General features: G+C 44.1%; 1 pseudogene across 1 annotated transcript; it reads right to left on the bottom strand.

Annotated features, from left to right (window-relative positions):
- Window positions 1-5,123: 5,123 nt before the first annotated feature.
- On the bottom strand, window positions 5,124-22,222 carry LOC311218483 (ATPase family AAA domain-containing protein 2-like; annotated as a pseudogene). The gene is made up of 11 exons: window positions 22,157-22,222; window positions 21,048-21,142; window positions 17,353-17,512; window positions 16,395-16,485; window positions 13,186-13,500; window positions 12,130-12,256; window positions 10,909-11,092; window positions 6,732-6,891; window positions 6,282-6,395; window positions 6,096-6,185; window positions 5,124-5,146 (listed from the first exon to the last, which is right to left on the bottom strand). The product of its transcript is annotated as an ATPase family AAA domain-containing protein 2-like (transcript).

The raw sequence follows: 22,222 nt of genomic DNA, 5'->3' as shown, positions 1-22,222 counted from the left end.
GGGGGGAGGGGGAACAGGAGAGGGGGGACACACACCGAATCCCACATTAGCATAGATTAGCATTTTGACAGGTGTGATTTTTAATGTGCTAATGACCCTTAATGAGAAAAAGGTTACTATAGGTCAGTCTGGAGCTGGTGTTCTCCTTCCTGTTTTTTCCCTTTTAGCCCTTCTCTTCCTTGCTTCTGCTAGCTCAAGGCTACCTGTCTCTCTCCTTTATTTTCTCAGCTAAAAGACTGCACAAGCTACAGGCCTCCCTATTTGCTTCAACATTTCCTTGTTTTTTTGTTTTTTTTTTTCCCAGCTCTGGGACGACACAGGTGTGGTTTGATATTTGCCAGTATAGCTAAAACTCACGCCAGTCTGCTCATGCACAATAAGTAGTAAGATTTAAGGACTGGTTTCATCGGCTTCTTCCATACTAACATCCTTCTTGTGTTTTAGATATGCTGTAGTTAAATCAACACTAAGTTACTACTTGTGGAGTAATTGCCTTAAGCGACTAGGCATCATAAGCACACCTGCATCCCAAAAGCTACCCGCCTCCAAGGTGCAACCACCCCTCACTGAGCACGCCCTCGGAATTTCTCAGAGCCTGTACCTTTAAACGCAAGTGAGATCATTTCTACCAAGCACAACCAAGATATGCATGACTAGAGTCACTCAAGCTCCACCTTAAAGATAGAAAATAATATCAATTGCTTTAAGAGAAAGGGGATGTTAGGGAAGATACTATCAGGAAGGATTCCTTCTGACATCACTCGACAGGCTGAGCCTCTCACTCCCCCACCCCCACTCCATTGGGACGCCGTGGGGTAAGATCTGAACGCTTGCTTATACCAGGCGTCTCTGTGGAATCTTAGAAATCTCTAGAGTTTTGATGCTTTTTAATGTCTTAATACCTAGGCTGTGTACCTGTGCATTTCATGCATGCTAGCTTGCTTTTGCAGACAGTGAATTTATCACTGACAATCCAAAGAACCTGTGTACCTGTCGCCATAAGAAATTGCACTTAATTGCATTCTTCCTAGCTGTGAGAGTTCTCCTTGAATGCGACTAGAGCGAGGCCGTACTGCGGTGTTGGTGAATCCGTGACCGTGATAGTTCAGCACCCTGAATCCGACGGGACCCATGACGGTCAATCGGCTACACCCCTTAACGCGACACTACTAGACGAAGAAGATGACAGGGCTTGCATGCACTGCATTAGGCTTTGCATGTGAAAACACCCCCAAATAATTTCACATGCATTTAACGTTTTTAAAGGGAAAAAAACAGGAAGGTGTAGTCTCTCTGTAAGCTACAGCCCTACATAGTTAAGGCATCAGCATTCATTCCTTTGCTTGATAGCAAAGTATGAACATACAGAAGAGTTAAATATTTTCTTTGCATTCTTAAAGGCGATTTTTCAGACTTGGGCTTCAGTTGTTGGAGTTGAAGAGATCAGTAGACATCCTTACTTTTACGTTAAGACCAAAATCTTTATCTAAGATTGTGTTATCTAACGCAACTAAACTCCCACCCCCACATGTTTTTTTTGCAACTTCGCAATGATCTTGCTGCAGTCCCACTCTGATGGTCTTTCAGTAACATGCAAACTGCCGTGGCAGATTCTGTTACAGTGCTTTTCTATTGACAGTGTGCATAACACTCAAGGTAAAGCCCCTCGTTTCGCAGTGGGGACATAAAGTGTTTCTTTGGACCCTGCTGCTTCTGTTAGTACTCATTTTTTCACAAACTTGTTGAACCTGAGCCGTGCCTACTGAGCCAACGAATGCTTTGATGACACAGTATTTTGTCAAAGCAGTTTTGCTTCTTGGAGCTACAGAAGCAGCTCTGGCTACGTGATAGGGAATTGTGCTGCATTGGCAAAACCAGACTTAGCTACAGACTTACAACACTTGCTAACTCGATCTATTTCAAATCTCATTTTAACTTTAAAGGACAATCAGTTTTGTGGCTCCTGTCTTACTAATTTGCCTTGTTTTGCATGGAAGGGCAGCCTGTGAATGTTTTGCTTTATTGCATGCTTCAAAAAAAAGGCTGAGGAAGAGACTGGAGGAACCTTTTCCATTCTATGGACTTTCCCCCGAGAGTGTGGAATTGCAGGCTACTTGGATGAATGTTCGAATATGAGTAAGGGAGCAGACCTCAGCCAAAGGAGGTGGAATACTTGCTTAATAGTAAGTATCAGTGTGGGGACATCTTTGCTTAACGGGAGCCATTTAAACTCTTCATAGAAACAAAATAAGCTGGACATCTTATGCTTGGAAAGCAGTATGGTTACACAGCTGCTAACATAATGACTTGAGTCTTCTGCTCTGCAACTTCAGGTTTTGTTTTCAAGAAGTGCATACATCAGTTTAAGCTTTGGACAAGGAGATTTGCAATGCAAATAGTGATAAACCAGAATCAGCGGCGCTGACGAGTGTAATGGTGAAATGCAGCAAATCAAGTATTCCTGGAGAAATGTGAGATTACAAAACTAGCAAGCCATGAAGCACTTTTGTTGTTGTTGCTGTTGTTGGTTGTTTTTTAAATCAATTCTTATATGCTGAAATAGCACCTTCAAGAAAATCTGTTTATCTAGCCAGGTAACGGTGTCTCCCTGTAAACAGGAAGGAAATGCCAGGAGCAGCCATACCTCTTTGCTGTCAAAATAAAGAGCACGTCGAGGCCAACATCATGCCATAGTGCAAAGGCTTGCTAAGAAAGATCATTCTAAGAGGTCTGCAAGAAAAGATGACTTACTTTGTCATAAGTTTGTCAAATAGAATGGACGAGTTAGTAGTCGAGTACCGACTGTGTCCGACTCTACAGCTGCGGCGCAGCTCCAAGTCCCTGTTTTCTCCGTGGACTCGTCTCACAGTTTTTGCACCAGCTCTACTCCTCAATGTTCTGGTGACTGAAACGCAGAAACAAAGGATTTTGAAACAGTGAAGATGGGATTCTCCTTATTTCACCGTTGCTCTTGTAAAATGGAAACAGACAAACAAAAAAGGCACCCTGAAGTGGATTGAGTTTTCTTTACATTTCAGATCAGAAGTTGGTGTCACAACCACTGCATTCCACTTCTTCATCGCTCTGCACGTTTAAACTGTCTACTTAAAACTGGGACCTGTAGGGAAATTTTTAAAGAGACTGAAAGCTAGCCAGACAAAAACAAATGTGCAACTTTTGTTCCATGCAGGAGGGAAATCTACTCCAGTTATTTCTGTCTTGGAAAAGTGAGAACAATCAACACCTTTCTCTAAGGTGTTTTCACTCCAGTCATGTCAAACTGTATCTAACAGTGCTCAAAACAAACACTATGACATTGCAAGCCTCTTCCTAAGAGGTGTATGTTTGATTACTCTGTTTATGCATGCAGCACTTCCATTTCCTGCATTAGGATCTAACAGCTCAAGGAGGGAAGAATCGTTTCAAGAGAAACACCCAAACACCAGATAACTCAAACTCGTGCTTTTTAGAAAAAAGCCTGCCCATTGTTTGCCATACAGCACCCTTTGGCACAGGTTTGTTGCTTGCACTGTCATTAAAAGAGCCAAGAGGACAAGGGGAAGGGAAGAGCTACACCACTGTGCTGCTAGGATCACAGCTAAGGTTTACTTTTGTGCTTGCCAGCTATAAAACTAAGTTTGAACTTATCAAGTATCGATTTACTTTGCACAATTAGAACAGTTTGCTTTGTGCCTACCAAGCTGCAATTCACACTGCTCCCTCCCCAAGGAATTCATAAAATCTCCTATTTGCACCTACCTCTCTTCACAGAAAAGTCACTGAGGAGTGAATTCAGCTGACTACAGAAGGCTTTGGGGCCAAATGAAAGCCATGGAGTGACCAAGTGCCATCCTCTTCAGTAACCAGCACAAATAGGTATCCCGGGGACTTACAGCCACTTACCTGTGTTATATTCTTTTTTTCGTTCCAATTTTGGCTTTCTCAACTGCCTACATTAAGAAAGAGGACAGGGCAGAGAAGGGAGAAAAGACTTGTTGTATTAGACCCATCAAGGATGGGAAATTTCACCATGTTTACAAGCCAGTGCTCCATGGTATACAAAGAGAAGCCTGTAGGCCTCACGCAGGATCCACATCCCAAGTCTGTTGCGTGCCATATACGCGCGGTTCTGTATGTACCCACATTTCCTAGCTTGCTCATGTTGAATTCTCAAAATTATGAGCAATAGCACCCAAGTGGAAAAGATACATGTCCTGGTTTCAGTTAGGACAGAGTTAGTTCTCCTCCTAGTAGCGGGTAGGTTGCTATGTTTTGGCTTAGAATGTGTGAAAGGATGTTTAGAAGATTGCTGATACCACCCCGATGTTTCAATTGCTGCAGAGCAGTACTTACAACAAGCCAAGGACCTTTCGGTGTCTCACTGTCCTACTGGCAATCAGAATCGGCGCACAGCAACAGCTGCGAGGGGACAGACTCAGGATGGCCGACCCCAACTGGCCAAAGAATTCTATGCCTTATGGCAACACGCTGCACCATGGATAGGGCGGGGCAGCCGGGCTGCTAGGGGTTACGCTGGGCACTGGTCAGCGGGTAGTGAGCAACTGCATTGTACATCACTTGTTTTGTACACATTACTAGTAGCAGTACTATCATCATCATCATCATCATTATTATTTTCCTGTCTTAATAAACTGTCTTTATCTCAACTCGCGGGCTTCACTGTCCCGTTTCTCTCCCCCATCCCAGAGAGGGAGGTGGGAGGGTTGGAGAAGGGCTGTGTGGTGTTTAGCTGCCGGCCGGGTTAAACCACAACAACACCTCAAACGGGTTGGGAAAAAAAAACATTTTTTTTTAGAAAAGCAGAAGACTTTCACTGAGAAGAGGGATTCTAGTTTTAAGGTACTGGTACGCCATCAGCATGCTCATAGGCCTCTGCTGATTTTAGCCGGAGGTTTATCAGGCCACAACTCACTGCACATGCTTTCTCTCTTGCTTTTCAATCTACAAATTGAACAGAGATTGAACATATAGAAATACAGTACCTTGAAAAGCATCTTCTCTTGACATTTCCTCTCAGTATCGCCATACTTTCTTCAAAGCTGGAGACTGAACACCGCAGGATGCTTTTGCTCATTGATCTTAAACGGTGTCCGTTGAAACATTCAATACTGGGAGAAGAATAATCCTAGGGAAAGAAGGAAACAAGAATATATTTATGTGAACCACGTAGATTCAGATAAACAAATTCTTCCTCGCGCAAGTTTAATTGACCCTCCTGACTTGGTAGTGGGGCAACTAATGGCAGGCAGACACTGAAATGCTGCTGTGCTCGAGAAAAACCTGGAGAGAAAAAAAAAAAAAAAAAAAAAAAAAAGCTTTCAAAACTAAAGCATCCCTCTCCCCACCATTTTCTTGTGGATAACTTAAGCTTAATATCCTTGGCAAAAAGATATTGCAGCAAAACCTTTCACATAAACTTAGTGTTTCGTGAAAAACAACAACAAAAAAAACCTTTAAATTCAATTGAATTTAAATTAAAAAAACTAAACTAATTAATTTAAATTAAAAAAAATTAAATTCAATTGACTGTTCAGAGGAACAGTCAAGCTTGACATTATACATCCTAGAATTAAAATCTAGTTTGAGTTTTTCTCCCATCTCCAGACCTTGCTAAAGATCCTTATTAGGAGCTCTGTCAACAAAAGTGTAAGGCTTGTTATATCAAAGCTTCGAACCCTTCTTACTGCCCTTGACCTTCTTCACATTGCTGCTCCTACAAAGGTGAGTACTATCATTTTTAGTACGGGAGGGAAGCTGTGATATCCTTGAGTGGGGGGTCGTTCTGTTTACAAAATGAAGTTCCAGTAAGAGTACATCAAATGAACCAACTTTCTTTGAACTTTAATTCATCACTATATTGAATGAATGACCTCTGGATTTCTCTCTCCCATTTGGAAGTCAATTTGAAAACAAAATACCTCTGCCATAAAGAGCCAGGCATCAGAGACACCTGTTGTGCCTCAAGAACAGAGAAGGTATGAACGACAAAAGCAGCTGAATAAAATGCAACTTGCCATTAGAAATGGGTGTACTGGCATCTACAGGTGCCGCTGGCATCTCCTCATTTTCATTACTCTCTTCATCTGGTTTCTCGTCTTCAGTAGCAGGGTTCTGCTGTGGTGACTTGGAGTTGTCGCATGGAGCACACGCTGCAGAGGTGCGACCTTGCAAGAAAGAATAGATACCAAAGATCTTCGTCGTGCATTTTCAGTTACAAATGCAGAGACAAGTCTTCAAATCCTTAGCGTTAAAGCACGTACCTCTTTTCTCACGAGATTCTTTAATTTGTTCACAAAGTCGTCCAAACTCTGTATCCGTTTCGTTCCTCACCATTGAATATGCAGTGTCTTCCAAAACATAGGCGCTGTGACGATCTGAAATTTTACAGACTTTAACTGAATGTTGTCTACCAACCAATGAAACTGTTTTGATCACAGAAAAAAATTGCTTTCTTCATAGGTTGGTTCCGAAAGGTTCTCTCAGTGAATATTTTCAGCATAACAACATCGAAGTTAATTAAAACAAAAGCACAAGTTCCTTGGGAACACTTATATCACAATTCCATGCCCAAGTAGCAAAATGATAAAATATTTACAGTCTGGACGTCCAAAATCATCTAATCCATCCGAAGTCTATTGTCCGCACACAGCATTTATCCATCTATATGTTTGACAGATTTTTTAAACTAGGGTTAAAAAGCACATCCTCACCTGTAGATCTTTGATCCGGGTAGTATTCTAAGGCATTGTTACAGATTAGATCGATGTCCTTCAGGTAGTCTCCTGCAGCAAGGTACTGGCGCGAGTCAATTTGAGTCAGTACTGTTGAAAGATCCATCGGCTCTTTAATCCTTGTGGCATAGTCAGGTACCTGCAGATCAAATACAAGCATTCAGAGGTTTTCTTAACCTTGCACACTGTCTACCAAAATTATTCTGAAGACTTTAAATAAACGACTTCCTAAAAACCCTGAACATTTGCGATGCATCAGAAGATGCTGAAATTTACCAGTTTGCTTCTCAAAAATGGAAGGGCTCTTTCATTTTTCATTAGCGCGGCCACGAGAGGACAAGAAGTAGGGAGGTCAGAAGCACGTGCATGGTAGAGAAGAAACACTGAGGGTGGGAGATTCATTTCACTTTGCTTCAGAAAATCACAACAGTGAAAGCTGAGCAAGCCATCCAGCATTCTCTTTGTTGTCGACATTGAGGAAAAGGTGCATGAATTGCACCTGTGAAGTACCTATTGCAGGCATCTACTTTAGAATGAGATAACTGGGCCCTGAGGTGCTCATTTCTTCCCTCAGACCAGAAGAGGAGACTAATGACCAGTTCAGATGAGGACATATGTATCTGTCTAGATTTTTCACAGCTCAAGAACCTAGGAGAAAAGGGGAAGAAAAGCCAGTGGATGCCCACAAGAAGAGGACTTTGCTGATCCGCAGGTATATTCAAGTTACATCTGTCTTTGAAATATACGCCCCTAGTTTAGGCTTATCTCATAAATTAAGGAGAAAAAGGCATCTAAGCAGCCAATTGGAGGAAAAAGAAAACACACTGCACTTATGGTTGATTCCTATTGAGAAGTTCCAGATGAAACAGAGAACAGGATCTCAAAACTTATTTTTACAAACTGCTGCTCTTATTCCTGTTCCCACAGGAACTGACAGTCCAATAAAGGGCTTCAGACTTCACTCAAGTAGTCCTGTAAATACTGTTTGTAATTACAAGGAAAGATCTCTGTGCTTTTCAGTGCTGTGACACGCCTACGTATCAAAGCCTTTTCACAAGCAAACTGTGTTGGCATCTGGACTGGCTTTTTAGAATGAAACCAGGGCTTTCAGCGAATAATCCCATAAGACACATTTGAGAGTCAGCAGAAGTAAAAGCACTGCCTCTGCTTCTTGCAAAATCCTAACAGTGCAGCCCTAAAAACAAAGTTGAACCTTCCCCAAAACGCTGAGAAATACGAACACTGAGAAGTTACAGACACACACAGATCAGCACTACTTTACCTTCTGTGGGTCAACGGGCTTCGCAAATTCCCTGAAACGTCTGTCAGTGGCAAGTCTGCGAGTAACGTCCCTCAAGAAAATTCTAAGGTCACGCAAGGTATCCTCCTCTTCCTCCTCCAGCATCCCTACTTTTGTGGGGATCACTCTTGTGGCTTCTGAGGCTCAGCTGGTGGTGCTACAGGCACGACTTCCAATGTCTAATCAACTTCAATTAATCAGGAAAAATTAGCCAATTTACAGTACTCAAATACAAGCATATGACAAATTACTGACAGAAAATGACCACCAAAGCAAAGCCCAACGAGCTAGTAACTTCGATAGAAAAGTTTTAGATGTACTTCTCATATCCTCCTCACCTCTTTTCTTTACAGGAGGCTTAGCCACTTCATTTAGAATTAGGTCCTCAAAAAAAGGCTGCTCTCTCTGCCCTACCAGGCAACTCAATATTGCACACTTCTCCAAATTCCGTATTAAATAATTTTTGGATCTAAAGCAGAAGGAGGAGAGACATTTCAGATTTAAGGCCACAAAAAACTCATCTTCTATTCCAAAAAGACGAGTACCTTTTCAAATTAATAATAACCTGAAGAACACAAACCGAAAAAAGTTATCTTCCTGGCCTTAAAAGGCTACATTTTCACAGGCTGGCACGGCAAATTCAAATATCACCTTTAAGAATCACCTGTAGAATTAAAGCTCGCTGAAGGGATTGTACGCTACACTGATAAAGTAATGGCTTTCACCACACCCAACATCGCTTCCTTTGTATTTACTTGCCTTGCTGCAGCCTTTACTTAGAACCTTTATGGCTATCGAGGGAAGAGACAGGCTTCAGCAGACAAGTGAGGGCTTTTTGCTGAGTTTTTATTTCTCTACCAAAAGGTGTCTGAAGTAGCTAGTACCTCTACATCTTCCTCCATTTTCAAGTTCTAGTATTAAAAGGTAGGTGAGGAATTTCACTACTTATTTTAGAAGGAATTTACAGCCTGTACAAAAACTTCTGTGGGAACTCAAGCACTTTCAAAGCAGTTGATAATAAACACGTCTAGGTAAGACCCGTTCTCTTCCCCCAGTGACTGAGACCAAATCATCAGAATGACAACAGCGTGGTCCTGTTTTGGGCACCTTCCCTTAATGTAAACTCTCAGAAGTCAATGAAGTTCTGCACGTACTTTTACTACAGTTTATTTAGGATTACAACTAGAATTCGATTCCAAAGTTACTTTAGCAGAAATTGGAACTCAGATTTCCAGCTTGGAAAGCTTTGGCCTCTATGAAGAAAGAAACTGATTTATTTATTTATTTTTTAATCAAAGTGTTTCAATTCTCTACTAAATTGCATTATTAGCAGTTTACCCAACATAGCATGGAATGGCAGACTGTCAGAAGACAGTCTTCTTCAGTAAAAACATCCTCTTGTCATTTCAAGCACTGCATATTCTTGACTGAACCACTTTGTAGCCATCAGAATTATTGTATTAATTTATTATTTGCATGTGTGAGAAGGGGGTGAAAGTCACTTGCTTGACTCAGAAAAAACCTTAAGCAGATGCTTTCACAGTATTCTTTTTCTCTAAGCAAATTTTAAGTGATTTGTTAGGGTGCCTGAGTAATAACAGCATGCATTTAAGAAAGCCCAGCATTTTGATGCTGAAAGCATTCATAAATTACAAGACACTGAAGAAATAGTAAGGAAAGTATTGACAAATACCTCTTCTGGGAGATCTGAGTGACGTACATCAGACGTAGCAAGCAGCAAAACTGGCAAAAATGCTGGAATGTTACGTAGTAGAGTTAGAAAAGTAAGTTTCAAGGCAGGTCCAGCGTTGTCCCACCATAAATGGATATCTGGGACATAAATTGTGCTTGGTGCTGTCTTCTGAGCATTTCGGATCAGCTAGTGAAAAGGAAAGCTTGGGTAAGAAAACTAAAACACGTACAATAACCTCTTAATACATAGCTACATAGCCATCTGACTGCCCCATGAAATGAAACTACGTGAACAGAGTGGCAAGCATCCTTTCACATAAGGAATTTCTCTGTGCACCCTTTCAGATTATCAGTATTCGGAGAACTCTAGTCAGAAGATGGGAAGGATATATTCAGGCAGTGGCTAGACACCGTAGCTATATGGCCACAGCCACAATCATCGCATAACAAAGAAAGGAAATGTCCCTCTTAAGGGACACATCAGTATTCAGTCATGTAACATGTCTGTCCTTACTTGTATGGATCTCAAACATTTCCACTAAAGGTAAAAATATTTTAAGGTAGTGATGCCAAACAAGAAAATGGATTTCCTGCCTAAAAGTAAAAACACCAAATCTGTTCATTTTTTCTAGTTAAAACCACATCACCGTGCAAATGAAGTGTTTTCTGAATGTTAATGCTTTTATTGCACATACTGCAACAGCACAAGTTGTGTATGTCCCTGTGAAAACAAAATAAACAGAAGCCCCAAACCTTGGTTGCCTTACTAATATAATTTAGAAGAAGGCTACAAAAAGTAGCCGACATGCAGTCTGATACAGAGCCATCTACTGGGAGCATACAGTCTTAGGAGGCAATGAGAACTACTTTCTGGATCCCAGTGACATGAGCAGCATTTCTTTCCACAAAGAGATGTTTATTAGCAACACCGCCCAGCTTCCTGAGCTGCAGCCTCACTGTAAAATTGGGTATGGAAAATGTCGACATGTACAACATCCAGATTGTTTGTGGTGCTGTCTAAAAGAAAAGGGGATTTTCAGACAGAAGCAACATTAAAACAAGGCCACCTCCATTACCAATTAATTTTGCTCACCTTACTTGCAACTCCATTGATCCTTTACATACAGTCAGTGAATCCGATGAGAAGAAAAAGAAAAAAGGTACCTGTCCGCAGATTTCTTCTGGCAATGCAACGTTTATAAGCAGAACAGAAAGGTCCAGGGTGTGAACGGGAAACTTCCCCAAAGCGTGCAACACCACGGGTGCCACGTAAGAAACCTGGCCGTACCCTTCTTTTCCTACTATTAGCAGACGGGGCTGGCATGATGTTGGTTCACAGAAAGCACTCCTAGAACAAGAGTTAAGAAAACAAGCTTATAAATGAGGTGCTGAATAGACACACAGATGTTCCAAGTAATTTTCCTATAGACTTTCTTTTCCCTCCCCAAATAATCCAAATGGCAGCGGTACATTAAATACATGTAAGATTTCCAGTTAAGTTATTCACTCATTCCAATTGTTTCACCTTCTTCCCTTGTGTTTCCTATTCTTTACTAAACCAAGACTGCAAATTAATATCCCTGCAATCTTGCTTTACTTTATTATAAATTTATTATTTATTATATATTTATTATTTACTTTATTATAAATTTATTTTTATTTAAAAATAAATTTGTGAGGAGCATTTGTTTCCCCACTACAATCAGGCTGTACCTTTGCTGGCTTAAATCAAAGATGCTAGAGACTTAGCCTTGCTCTAAAGCACAGAAAATCTTCTGGACAGCACAGCAATAGAAACTGAGAAAAATAACTGATCCAGCTGTGACAACATGATCTAACTTTCCAACTGTGGGCTTGCATGACTTCCATACTAAAATATCACAAGATTAACACAACTTGGTGGCTTAACAAATAAAGACACCATTCAATTTTTTCTCAAGGTGTTTTAACAAGCCCTTTCTCAGTTTTCTTTCTGCTACATAATTCACTACTGGTTTAACAATCGTGGAAAACAGAAGGGCAAAAGGTGGCAACACAAACCCATAAAGCTGGGGTATTTTTAGCTAAAAGGACAGACAGCACATTTATGTGGTCTTGAGTCTTTCAAAGAATGCCATGGATTAAGTCAACGTGTTCTGGTAGTCTACGGATCACTTTGGCTTACGAAGAGAAGCCTGGGCTTTTCAATTTGGTCATTCAGAGCAACTTCATTACAACTTTAGTCCCTCCACCCTTTCTTCTTGTGAATACCAAGCACCCCTTCAACACACAAACTTGATGTTGCCCCTTCGTCTACCACCCCTCGCACTTTTAACAGCTGGAACTGTTTACAAAGACTCAGCAGACCCGAGAATTTAAACATAACAGGGATCTATCTTTCTTTACCTGCTGAAACAGAGGCGATTTTTCTCTGGTCCGTCAGGCATTCCATCTTTTAATTCATCTCCAGAAACCAAGGATGCATCGTCATCACTGTCAAACATATCATCTTGTAAAATAGGATTGAAATGCTCTGAAAGGCAAAAGAGGTTTGTTAACTTTCCTGAATAGCCTTTGTCTCTTTCTCTTCCATTAATACAGCTTCTAAATCAGTGCCAAAACCCTTTCTTCATTTGAGAGCACACACTGAAAGCTATTTCCTAGAGTTCAGCCCACCACAGATCTAAGGAGATGGCACAAGGCCCTACAAAGCTGTACTAAGTCCCACTGATGTGTACGTATAAGGTACGCTACTCTTGGTGATTTTTTTCTCCCCCTTAGAATAAAGGAGATTACGAACAATTTCTGCAGTTGCTAAACAGATAAAAAAAAAACAAAAACAAACAAGACCATTTCTTTCTGGAGGAAGTTCCCACAATGAAAGCACGGGGATAAAGGATGTGATGGCCACAGAATTCCATTCATCTAGTAAGTATCAATGCTAATTGATCTCACGTGTATAGTACGATCCACAAACATTTAAATTAGGAGACTGGTTAAAAATGATGATAACTAAAACAATATTTAGCTTAGACCAGTTATACTTGTATCCTGGTCCTGACATTCTTCAGAAAGGAATTAGAAACATTGACCTAGAAATGCTTCCCCTCCAAATATCTGAGTTTTGATTTTTTAAAGAAAAATAGGTGCCTTATACTTCAAACCTCAAGTCAACCTCTACAAATGCTAATTATCTTAGCTGCCGTCAGAAGCAGGATGCTTCAGTAGAGAACGCATCGTCCTTTACTGTGTATTGAGTCATTCAGAGCTTCCATTTGGCATTTCAGTTTCGAATCCACAATAAAACCTATGCGTTGTATTCCAGACTTGCCCAAAAAAAAGACATGCACATGCAAATAATAAAATTCTACCACCATTATGTCTGAAAGGTTTAAGTTGATTGCACAAACCACAAGTTTTTGCTTTAGCAGAATTATAAAGAAGTGGATGCTGTGGTTATACCTTGCTGTTGGTCCTTCTTTAGCGCAAGCTGTGCATGCGGGAAGATCTTCTGCACAACTTGTAAAATATTCTCTACTGATCTTTAAAAAAGTGGCTTGAAAATGGGTGATAGTGCTTGTACGGGTGAAGCCTTGATCCGGTTTGAAGCTGGAACAACCTTCTTCATAGCCATGAAAAAGTCCTTTGCTTTTATTTTAATAGAATTAACGTCTAGTAGCAACTTCTCCCTACTTGCATAAATCTGAGGATAGCATCGGCGTAGAGAGCACAGAGCAGCTTCAGTACAGAGGGATTTGATATCTGCACCACAGTCTCCTAACAAACAAAAATCAAACGTTACATCAGTCAAGGCCCAGGTTTACAACATGCAACATTTAAAGAATTTGTAATGCCAAAACCAAACAGCTTAACAGGGAATTCAAAGTGCTACCGCTTGTGAGGAATGTTTTAACAATTCGTGTCCATAAAGAACAATTCTGTTTGAATCCTGTCTGCCTCTGGGCCCTGCACTGGCAATTTAATTCTTGAACCACAGATGCAGTGTGTCCCAGTCTCCCCCTCATTCTAGTCAATTTATCAAGTCTTCAGAAAATACTCCTTAAATTTATGAACCTGTTTGCTTTTGTTATTCCGGACTTCTATTTCTAACAGTTACAGCCTTTTTTTTCCTGTCTTCTTCGAGATTAACTTAACACTGCTATAGACCAGTTCTTATCCATGAAGAACTGGTTGGTGACCTGCTACGGCACTTAGATGTGCACAAGTCGATGGGGCCGGATGGGATCCACCCAAGGGTACTGAGGGAACTGGCAGAGGAGCTGGCCAAGCCACTTTCCATCATTTATCAACAGTCCTGGCTATCAGGGGAGGTTCCAATCGACTGGCGGCTAGCAAACGTGACGCCCATCTACAAGAAGGGCCGGAGGGCAGACCCGGGAAACTACAGGCCTGTCAGTTTGACCTCAGTGCCAGGGAAGCTCATGGAGCAGATCCTCCTGAGAGTCATCATGCAACAATTGCAGGGGAAGCAGGCGATCAGGCCCAGTCAGCATGGCTTTATGAAAGGCAGGTCATGCCTGACGAACCTGATCTCCTTCTATGACAGAGTGACGCGCTGGGTGGATGAGGGAAAGGCTGTGGATGTGGTCTACCTTGACTTCAGCAAGGCTTTTGACACCGTCTCCCACAGCATTCTCCTCAAGAAACTGGCTGCTCTTGGCTTGGACTGGCGCACGCTTCGCTGGGTTAGAAACTGGCTGGATAGCCGGGCCCAAAGAGTCGTGGTGAATGGAGCCAAGTCCAGTTGGAGGCCAGTCGCTAGTGGCGTCCCCCAGGGCTCGGTGCTGGGGCTGGTCCTCTTTAATATCTTCATCGATGATCTGGACGAGGGCATCGAGTGCACCCTCAGTAAGTTCGCAGATGACACCAAGTTAGGTGCGTGTGTCGATCTGCTCGAGGGTAGGAAAGCTCTGCAGGAGGATCTGGATAGGCTGCACCGATGGGCTGAGGTCAACTGCATGAAGTTCAACAAGGCCAAGTGCCGGGTCCTGCACCTGGGGCGCAATAACCCCAAGCAGAGCTACAGACTGGGAGAGGAATGGTTGGAGAGCTGCCAGGCAGAGAAGGACCTGGGAGTGATGGTGGATAGTCGGCTGAATATGAGCCAGCAGTGTGCTCAGGTGGCCAAGAAGGCCAACGGCATCCTGGCTTGTATCAGGAACAGCGTGACCAGCAGGGCTAGGGAGGTGATCGTCCCCCTGTACTCAGCTCTGGTGAGGCCGCACCTCGAGTACTGTGTTCAGTTTTGGGCCCCTCGCTACAAGAAGGACATGGAGGTGCTTGAGCGGGTGCAGAGAAGGGCGACGAAGCTGGTGAGGGGCCTGGAGAACAAGTCCTACGAGGAGCGGCTGAGGGAGCTGGGCTTGTTCAGCCTGGAGAAGAGGAGGCTCAGGGGTGACCTTATCGCTCTTTTTAGGTACCTCAAGGGAGGCTGTAGCGAGGTGGGGGTTGGCCTGTTCTCCCACGTGCCTGGTGACAGGACGAGGGGGAATGGGCTTAAGTTGAGCCAGGGGAGTTTTAGGTTAGATGTTAGGAAGAACTTCTTCACTGAAAGGGTTGTTAGACATTGGAACAGGCTGCCCAGGGAAGTGGTGGAGTCACCATCCCTGGAAGTCTTCAAAAGACATTTAGATATAGAGCTTAGGGATATGGTTTAGTGGAGGGCTGTTAGCGTTAGGTTGGAGGTTGGACTCGATGACCTTGAGGTCTCTTCCAACCTAGAAATTCTGTGATTCTGTGATTCTGTGAGATGTGACTGTCCCTGTGAATGGCTGGGGAAGAATGTTTTAATTACTCGTGAAGTGTCAATAAGAAAGCTATTTGTGTTTGATGTCTGGGAGTTTCATAACAACTCATAACAACTAGTGACTGTTATGGGATACTATGCAGACCTTTGGTATCTGGCCAGGGCGCCAAGAGATTAAGAGGAAGAAAAAAGAAGCTGAAGGACGGCTGGGAGACAAGACCTGCAGAAAATGTTCTATAAACTTGGTACAGTGCCAAAGGAGTACAAAGGGGAAGGACTTGGAGAGGAAGACTACGAGCCTTCAGCATGAAAGACCCCTAGAGACCCCCAGAGGAGACTGATGCGCATGCTCCAGTAGGAGGGACTGGACCCCGGAGGCTAATTATAATAATCTATTTTTTTTGGAAGTAGTAATGAATATGTACTAGTCTAGGAGCATAAAAATCAGCTGCTTGATGTAACTGGTGTGTGCCCTGGTGGAGCGGAGACTCTCAGTGCACCCAGCACTGTTTGCTTACCTCTATTCTTTTATATTCTTTTAATAAATCCTATTTTTTTATTTAATCCTAATTTGAATCCTGAGCCATTTATACCACTCTCTGCAGGGAAGTTTCATGTTGCTCACTGCCTGATATCCTGCGCTTATGCAGCTGAAGCAGACTCCTCATCAAAAACTATACTCTTGAGGAAGATGCCCCAGAACCATTTAATGTTCTCAGACAACAAGAGGAACGACAATAAAGAGTAAATAGATGAAAGCATCTCACTCTGATTGCTATGAAGGCGTGCCAGCTGCCTCGTTGACTAGTTGTGCAGCAAGGCACAAGAGCATGGGTACTGCCTGGTACAACCTAGGTTCTTTACAACTTGGTCACAAGCAAGAATCCATTTTGGTTTGTCTTACCAATGCATTTCTCAGCTAGTTCATCAAGCAACATGTCCGGTGGCTGAGGGGTCCAGTCACGAGTATGAATCTTGAAAATTTCTTTTCTAGCCTGGAGGCAAAATCATTGCATTTTAGCTTGTCCCAAGTTTTCCTTAAAAATACCAACAAGAAACAAACAAACCAAAAGGCAAACAAACAAACAACAAAAAACAAAACAGTCCTCCCTCAAAACCCCTCATCTATTAATACACTTTTCTTACTTGCTCAACTTTCAAGTATTTTACAGTTATTTAATATACACTCTGCATTGTCAACCAGGAAATTGAATATTTCTTATTTGTTATACTGAACTTTTTCTAGGAACCTACAATGAAAGAAAAGGCATTTATAGCTTCAATAACAAGTTTCCAAACTACAAGACCTAAGGACCCAGAGGAAAATACTGTAATGAAAAATTTATCCAGAAACATTTCTTTGCTGTCCAAAAAACTTCTCTAAAACTTAGCAAGCATTCATTGGGACAGTCTCATTACTTCATCACATTTGCTTTTCAGTCAGTAAATTCACAGAAAACACTTCTGGCACAATGCTTCCAATTGCTACAATTACTATAAAGAAGAAAAGAATTATGACTCAAACTACTACCACTGAGCAGGGGCACAATCAAATGCAAACACGTCCCCTATTCACTCATAAGTGAAGGACTGAGACCAAAAACACAACTTCATGATGAAAGCGCCCAAGTGGACTAAATAATTAAGCAAACAGGTACAACTTTGGGAATGAAAGATTTGATTATAGAACTAACTACTTGGTGGTATCATCCTGACCATATATATCCAGTACCAGATTTGCCCTCCATGGAACAACGCAGTGTCTCCACGTGTCACTCTTTTGTTCAAGTTGTCAATTATTTTTTTTTCCTATAAAGTTGGACTTTGCCATGGTAGCACTAACGTTGAATTTAAGTTCTCACCTCTTAATTTGGCAAGTTGAAGAGGAACTGTCTGCCAAAGCGTCCTGGTCTTCGTAAAGCAGGATCTATAGAATCCAGTCTGTTGGTAGCTCCGATTACCACGATCTCCCCTCTGTTATCTATGCCATCCATAAGCGTCTGAAGAGTTGAAACAATGGAACTAATAGAAAAATATAAGTTTTACTTACTGGGTCAGTAAATTTTGTTACATTCCACATGACTTTCTTGATGCCGGAATAACCTTCTTCCTAGTGGTCATTCAAAACTGGGAAAAAAATAGTCTCCCAAATCGGGGTTTTTTTGATTAGATAATAAATCTGCAGATTGTTAAGTCATCAAGCACTTCAAGACAGTTTGAAATAATCTCTACGTTAATATAAAAGGAGTACTGCAATCTTCTGCTCAGGAAGAAAATCACGGAAAATGTCAACTTTGATTTTAGATGTTGAATTTGTTGCAGTGAGATCTTCCTCATCACACGATTCTATTTGGATTTAAACCATATTATCTATGGAGAGACCACGATTAGGACAAGAACAGCACAGAGTTCAGCATGAAGCCAATCAGGAGCTCAAGTTTGTATTCTTTGTATTCAACTTTACCCTTCTCTTGCTGGAAGGACCTGCTTTTTGAGTCTCCTTCTCTTCACTAGGAGCATGTTCCCTCTTGCTTTGGTAATGCTCTTTCTCAGTGGTTTTAGTCTTGTCCTTTGTATCTTGGCATCTCTCTGTAACAGCTGAGGAGGAAAGGTTTTTAGAGCTACATTCAGTGTCAGACTCGAGAGAGGAAGTATGCCGCAATTTCTCACCAGGCTCACAAGACTCTTTGCTGTACAAAACGCTTTCTTTTGAAATGAGGTCACGTTCTTTTGATCTTCTTTCTTTCTCCTTGTCTCCACCGTCATCACATTGGTACTGGGCGAGGTATTCATCATTCCCAGGAGATTTCGGAGGGTCCACGACACTGCACAAAATAAAATCACATTTCTCACTTCTGCTGAAAGACCTGAATATTAAGAGTAAAACCTTCCAACGTCAAACAAACAAACAAAAACCTCCGAACTACAGGAACCCTTGCAAAGATATGCCATTTAGAAACCTCTCCTGTGATTAGGACACCTTCAGCTCCCAGAGAAAGTGCTTTTTCCCCTCTTGCTTCTGAAGCCATTGCACTAAAAAAGCAAACGCATCTGTCTCCCTCCACATGCTGCTCTGAATAAGAGCCAGAATATTCAAAGCCACTCTATTTGTTCTCCCCACATAGCCAAAAAAACACCAGTTGAAAGAGTTTTCTACCTCTCTCCACGAATTTACATCCACATATCCTATGACTGCAAAAATAGAAGGCGGGGCTCAGGAGAAACAGCCAGTGCTGGAAATGAAAAAAAGCAGCCTGTTTCTTCAGAATCTTAAGCCTATGCTACTAGGAACAAAACAAAACAAAACAAAACAAGAGGAGAGGAGAACAACAGCGGGAAATTTACCTATTCTCCAGGTGTTCAATTGCAAAGCCTCCTCTGGAGGATCAACAGTTGTGAATTCAGTGTGCTTAGGAGAAATCAGATCTACATCTGAACCACAACTATTTCAGTAGTATCACGAACTTCTGTTACTCTGAAGAAGCAGTCAGCACCATTTCTATGTTAGGAAAGAGCTGAACAGAGTCTGTTATTCACATCAAGTAGTCAGGCAGGTTTCTTCTTCTTCAGGCTGGGTTTCACTAGAACATTACTAGCCTGTAAGCCTCATGGCATCACCTTCCATCTTGACTGCTGAACCTCCTTGCTCCCTACTATCTTCTTTGCCAAGATACAGCTGTCCACATTTACTTTTCCTACTTGGCTGGACTGAATTTAAGAAGGTGTCTTGCATCTAAGAAAGGGAACAAAAGCTGCTGCCCAGCAGCGTCTGGCTCAGGGAGGAGTGAGAAAGCTCTGTGCAGCCCCCAAGGTCCGTGCAGCAGGAGGCAGGAGGTGCTCCAGGCTCACAGCAGCAGTTCCCCTGCGGCCTGTGCAGGGAGAGGCCCCTGGTGGAGCAGGCTGTGCCCCTGGTGGAGCAGGCTGTCCCCCTGCAGCCCATGGGTCCCCCGTGGAGCAGATCTCCACGCTGCAGCCCCCCTGTGGCTGGAGGAGCCCCCGGTGGAGCAGGTGGCTGTGGCCTGGAGGAGGCCGCGGCCTGTGGAGAGCCCCCACAGGAGCAGGCCCCAGGCTGGACTGGAACAGGCTGTGCTGAGCCTGCTTTGCCCGTGACGCTCCTTGTGGAGTGATCTCCCTGTCCTTCTGGCAGCCCTTGAGCCCTTGCCAGCCTCTTTTCTCCCCTTGGCGTTGGAGGAGGGGCAGGGAGAGAGCGCTTGTGCTGGAGCTCAGCTGCCCAGCTGAGGAAAACCACCACGGCTCTGTCTTGCCGCTGCTGCAGCACGCTGGTAGCAGCCAGCACCGTCTGTTCTTCGAGCCTCAGCAAGCCCACAGCATCTTCCCAGAAGGGATCCCTTTCCTTCACGCCTGACAGGCGCCGCCTCCAGAGGCTGAGGGCTTGTGCCCCGTTTGCAAGCGCTTTCTCAGTGCCTACTTCCCCAGAGACGGATCCCAGCTGCTTGGCTTCACTGCCCTCTGCTGCCAGGCTCCCGCAGCTGCTATCCCAGCCGCGCAGCGAACATGCGGATAGAAGGCTGCATCATCGTGAGTATCCGCACGTCCCCATGTTACATCTTTCATTTTGCCTCATTCACAATCGTGTTTTTTGGTCAAGAAATGTTATCACAAGGAAAAAAAGAATTGTACTTCTCTAATAAGTAGTCTTTGTTGTCCGGCCAGGATCAGTAAAAATCCCTGCTCGCCGGTAACTAGATCCCTTCATAGACCAGCGGGGGGCAGGGGAAAGGCCTCCTGCCCGGCCGGGCTCCCCTCTGCTGCCCTGAGGGGGAGCAGGCCGTGTCGCGGGCCCTGTGGGTCGGGGTGCGCTGAGGGGAGGGGGGGGGTGAAGGCCGCAGGGCCTGGAGGCAGGGCTGGGGGCTGGGGTGTTCCCTCCCCCTGTATCAGCCCCTTCTGGGCCCTGTGAGACGCGGAGCTGCTGCCCGGGGTTAGGCCCAAGGTCTCCTGTCAGGCCCGGGGCCGCCCTTCCCCTCGCCCTGCCCTTCCCTCCCGCTCCTGAGCCCTTCGTCAGGCCTTGCTGGGCCCTCTGTCCGGCTGTCTGTCCGTCCATCCGACCCTCTGGCCATCTGTCCCACCACCCTGCCCCGTCCCTGCCCTCTCCCTAAGGAAGCAAAGAGTCCCCGGGCTGCCTTCATGGGAGGGGTGGGGGGGAGAGGGGAGGTACTGCTGAGAAAAAAATGAAAGATTTCCCCCTTAACGGACGCCTTGCGAGTTCTTTCGAGTTCCAACCTTCTGCCTTCCTTCCGCAGCAGTGCCTCTAAGGGGTGCGCTGTAAGGCAGCCCTCATCTGGTGCGTTGCTCCTCCGTTCCCCCAAGGAACTGCCTTCAGGATCTGACTAACTCTGGATGCACCCGGTTGTCGCCTTAATTTCTCCTTTAGCTTGCTGAAAACAGCCCGGTTGGGTGACCTTTTGCGTTTCTCGCTTAAAATTTGGATCGAGGAGGTCTGTGTTTCCTTACGCTGATGTCCACGCTGAAGGTGCAGAAGGGTTCCGTGCTGTTGCTTGGGTCAGCCTTGTTGCCAGGTTTGGAATGTTTAGCCTACCGGTGCTTCGGTGCTGTTGGGCTGCACTCAGAGTGTGAGCTCTGGGCGTTATTTCTCAAATACTGCGTTATTTGAGCGTACAGACCCGAGATATTCTGCGGAGAGGTGATTTAAGGCACGTCAGAACCACGGCTGCGGCGTGTGCCAGCGTCGGACGCCCGTTCGAGTGATCGGGCGGAGCAGGTGAGTTGAATTTGGTGCTGGGTGGCGAGGTGGTGTTGGGGGAAGAGCTAGGCTAAGGAGAGCTTCCTCTTGCTCTGCCCCTTCCCATCTCAAATGGCCGCTTCCTGGGGAGATGGGTTCGTTGGGAGGTTAACTACAACGTTACAGTGAGGATGAGGAATCATCTTTAGTCCCGTAGGTATTTGCTGCCAGGCCGCAGCGTTGATTTCAGAAATTGTATTTAATAAAGGGAAAAGAATGGAAAGATGTATTCTTTACCATACTCTCTTTTCTCGGAGAGTAGATGGAGGAGCTTCAGCAGTGCCCTTCCTCCGGAAACGATTCCCAGTGTCTGCTCAGACACTGAGGAGGAAAATGGAGGAGAGCCACCCGATAGAAATAAAGGAAAGAAGGGGTCATGGATTAAGGGAAAAGCACTACTTAAAAAATTGGTGCTCTCTAAAAACGGGTTAAGGGTTTGGGACCTGCAGGTGCTGCCTACACCTGTGTGCGTTGCAGTCGTGCCTGTTGCCACTGAGCAAAACGGGGAGAGCTGCTTTGTCGAACGCGGCGTGTTAAAGCACGTGCCACTGCCTGGAAGAAAAGCACGGACTTCCCTCGTGTGGGCCTTCTTCCTTAGCGATCTGTGGTTTACCTGATGGTTTCCCATAAGCTGTGAATGTTTAAAAGAAAAATAAATAAAAAAAAAAAACCAACAAAACCAACACCAACGTTGAGAGTGGTGAGGCAGATCCTCACCTGGGGACTCAGAATCAGCAGTGACATCACCATGCGAAGCATTGTGTGCGCTTCGGGTTGGGGCTGCTGCGAGCCTCGCAGCGGGGAGGGAGAGCGGATCCGGGGTGCCTCTGTGTCAGCCCTCTGCCCTGGTGGCTTCGTGAGCACTGAGAGTTTGACTCCTGTGTTCCCAGCTTTCGCTTCCGCACCTGCGGTGTGGCAGAGCCAGCGAGCTGCTTGCTCAGCTGGAGGAGGAAGAGGAGTGACCTCAACAT

Source organism: Netta rufina (genome assembly GCF_964035555.1).
Source record: "Netta rufina genome assembly, chromosome: 24".
Taxonomy (NCBI): domain Eukaryota; kingdom Metazoa; phylum Chordata; class Aves; order Anseriformes; family Anatidae; genus Netta; species Netta rufina.
This window is presented reverse-complemented; position numbering and strand designations above follow the sequence as displayed.